A 4361-nucleotide genomic window follows, 5' to 3' on the forward strand; every position below is an offset into this window, starting at 1 on the left:
TACGTATCACCGAACTGGCTCCCAATTTGTTTTTCATGGCTATAGAGGCTTGCGGCGACGGAACTTCCGATCTAGGGTTCTTTCTTGAGGTTACAGGATATATAGGGGTAGTTGACGTTGGAAACAAGTCAGGGGGTGCCCGAGTGGCCCGCAAGCCATAGGGGCGCCCCTGGCTTGTGGCCTCCTCGGTCACCTCCTAGCACAGCTCCGCTGCTCCGTCGGTCTCTTCTGGTCCATAAACGATCACCATAAATTTTCAGCCCATTACGAGAACTTTTGTTTCTGCAAAAAAATGATGCCATGGTAGTTCTGCTGAAAACCACGTTAGTCTGGGTTAGTTCTAATAAAATCATACCAAAACCATATAAAATTGTTGTAAACATGGCATGAATACTTCAAAATTATAGATACGTTGGAGATGTATCAACCCTCTACACTAAGCTCCATGATGAAATATATGCTTGTGATTTTTAGCCTAGTGATATGGATGTCAAATTAGCTGATGGCACTTTAAGGGGGGACATATGGGGTGGTACCTAATGTTTATGCCATTCTAGGAACTTTCACTTATAAGGTTGATTTTGTTGTTATGGAAATTCATGAAGATGACTTTTACACTATAATATTTGGTAGACCCTTTCTTAATACTGCAGGTGCGAGCATTGATTGTAAGAGAGAAGTTGTCTCTCTTAAGCTTGGGAATGAGGTAAGATAGTTTCATTTTTCATGGTTTGAAAATCATCCCCAACCACGAGAACATGATAATCATGAGGAGAAAACTGTAGCCCAACTTGCTGCGATATACTTCGGGACTCCTGAAGATGATCCAGAAAGGAGTTTAACCAACCACGAGAAGAATCCAGAGGACCCAGCTAAAGAAGAAATAGATTGTCATTTGAATGAAGGACCAATCCAAAACCTGGTGACTAATGAACAATTTGAAGTACCAAAAAAGAAAGGGGATGAAGAGCCCCCATCGCCTGAGCTTAAAACCTTGCCTAAAGAATTGAGGTATAGATTTTTAGATGAAACAAACAAGTATCCTATAATTATCAATGCTAACCTTGTAGATGAAGAGAAGAGAAGATTAATGGATACTTTGAGGAAGCACAGAAAGGCCTTTGGGTACTCAATGGATGACTTAAAGGGGATCAACCCCTATATATGCACTCACCATATCTTCATGGAAGAAGGATCTGAACCAGTTCGGGAGTATCAAAGAAAATTGAACCCTACAATGAAGGAGGTGGTAAGAAAGGAGATTGTCCGTCTAATTGATGCAAGTATAATATATCCAGTTTTCAAAAGTAAGTGGGTAAGTCCGGTTCATTGTGTACCTAAAAAGGTGGATTTACCATAGTTCCCAATGAGCATAATGAACTAGTCCCCACTAGAACAATAGTCGGGTATAGAATGTTCATTGATTTCAGGCGATTAAACAAGGAGAGTCAAAAGGATCATTACCCTCCACCATTCATTGATTAAATGCTCGAAAGGTTAGCCAAGCACACTCACTTATGTTACCTGGTTGGATACTCCAGATTTTCTCAAATAGCAGTGCATTTAGAAGACCAGGAGAAAACAACTTGCACTTGCCCTTTCGGTATGTACTCCTACCGTCGTATGCCTTTCGGTTTATGTAATGCGGCAGCTACATTTCAAAGGCACATGAATGCTATTTTTGCTAACTTTGTTGAAGAAATTATGGAAGTGTTCATGGACAATTTATCTATTTAGGGAACTTATTTTTGATGACTGCCTTCACAATCTAGATAAAGTTTTCCAAAGATTCAAAGATACTAATCTTGTCTTGAATTGGAAAAAATGTCACTTCATGGTCATTTTACCCTTAATGGCAACAATACAAATACGTATCTTGTCCCCTACTATGTCACTAGGATATAGAGCACCGCAAGATTGAACCCATCACAAAGCACCTCTCCCTAGAGAAATACAAAGCTATAACAACCATGCATAATAAAGTTTAGAAATAACTCAATTACTTCTCATGAATATCGATATCTCCTTTTTGTTTACCCTATATTGGAACTAAACAGAGTATCACACACCTATTTCCCCAGAGGTGACCCTGGCTTATCGAACCCACGAGAGGAATATTCCCTTGAAGCGATGGTCCCTAGCAAGCTTTTTCTAAAGTGTCAAATCCAACTTTTGACTGGATCAACAAGAAAATAGTGATTCAAACACTTATAATAAAAGTAAGGTACAGGGATAAGGTTTTAATGCTTACAACCATTATTAGTGTTGGGATAAAAAATTATATTAGTTTGTGCTCGAGAAGCCACCCATCAAGAGGTGCTTGCTTTGTTTGGAATGGGGGGATGTGTCCAAATAACATCCTGAACGGCACGAGTCCTGCATCAAGAATCAGTTGTCCTACCGAAGGCCCTATCTATCTCGTGGGGTTGCCCAGATAATTAAGATAATAATATCAGACAAATGCTTTGGGCGTTCAATGACTACACCTCATGTATCCCCAAGGATATGATCCATCTTACCCTACTGAACCCTGCAGTCACCGGCGTTTGGTATAACACTTCATGGTTCCCTTGCTCCTAGCTTCACAGGTGCTCGATCTCCATCATCCTGGGTACCTGCAGAGATGAAGATCACAGAAAAGACAAGAGAAACTTCAGGATGCAATTTTATTTCACATAAAAGATGTTGTGTCAAAGGCTTCCATTGATCCCTTCACCAAACACCTGGGGTTGCAAGGCTCATGCCTCACCCCATACCTTACTGGACTACTCACACACGGGGATCAGACCGCGAGAAGAAATCATTGAAGAACACCTCTTGAGATTGATTGATTGCAATATGTCTTACAATAGATGCCTTGTGCGATGCACGATTACAAGTATGAACTAGATGAGAGAGGACTATGGTGGTGGAGATGGATATGTAGGTGAAAATGGCAGCTATGGTTTGTGGATGAAGAAGAAGATGAATGGGTTGTGGTTGTGCCTGACGCTCCTCCCCTGCTCTTTCTATTGACATTTCAACAAGGCCCCCTTACTAAAAGTTGTTCATGTGGACCATGTGCCTCAGTGTCCATGCCAAACGACCACTCACGCGAGTGCGCGTGGCCACATGGAACACTGTCTTTTGCTCTGGAGTCCTTCTGACACCTCCTGATGATTTGTTTCTACTCCATTTTCCTTCCTTTCCTTTCTCCCACGTGATATCTTCCCTTTTCCCATTTCCCGTGGAAATATATTAAAGAGAGGATTTGTGGAATCCTTTGCATTCATTAGTCATTAGTGGCAATATCAGAGAGAATATCTCTATTTTAGTGAAATATCTTGGTTTAAACAAGGTTGAAACAAGTGTAACAATATCACTCATCAACTCCCCCAATCTTAAGCTTGATCATCCTCAAGCAACATAAAGAGAAATACGAGTCATAAGGAACTCAGTTGTTTAAACCGAAATAACGAGAAGGTTTTGGTTCACTTACGATCGGTATGCCTAGATAGCCCTCTGCTTCTTGAGCTGGAAACTTATCATAGATATAGCGGTGGCATGGTTATAGTGCAAGTGCTAGTGAAGTAAAGATAATCAAGACAAAGTTTCTGATCTGCTAGATAAAACAACTTTGCAACACTTCATTTTATTTAATCTAGATAACACTTGCTAGTCTGGAATGCACAGAATAGTTTCTTAAGATAGATCCATAAAAGCATAAGTTAGGGAGTAGAAAACATGTATTGAAACACGATGCTGAAGTGCTCTTGAACACACCCACAATTGTTTCTTCCTCTAGGCTCTTAAACACTTTGTTTCAATCATTGTTTGCTGGAACTTTGATCGTCACGTGAAGGAGATTATGCCAAATAAGTGATTATGCATAGGTTTTTGCTGTGGCTTAATGTTCGGGAACAATGGACCTTTAGCAATAATGTCTCATCCGAGCCCTTTTGATCAGTCCCCTTTATTTACGACATACAAAAGCCGAATAATATTCATTTGTAGTGTTGCCACTACGTACGGTAAAAAACTCATATCCAAAATCTGAGCTATCGCTCTTGGTGGTTCTTTTATTGGCCAACGGAGTCCTCAGCATAACACCAAGAAGGGTGACAAAGCCACATTTACACACATAAATGCGTATATAGTAGCAAAGGCCATGGTACCAGCCAGAGGCTGTAACACCATGTTGAGATATACAACATAGATATTTGGCATAATCTCACCCACCTTTAAACTAAGTTCCTATAGATAATTTAATCCACAAGTGCTATCAAGTCCATTAAAAATAACAACATGGGATTGAGCATGTTCAAACATCACTTCCATACAATTTCTCAACTCTCAAGTCTTGAAAGACTTTCTCTTGTGCA

This window comes from Triticum urartu, chromosome 7A, assembly GCF_056163025.1.
Source record: "Triticum urartu cultivar PI428250 chromosome 7A, HENAU_Tu73, whole genome shotgun sequence".
Lineage (NCBI taxonomy): Eukaryota > Viridiplantae > Streptophyta > Magnoliopsida > Poales > Poaceae > Triticum > Triticum urartu.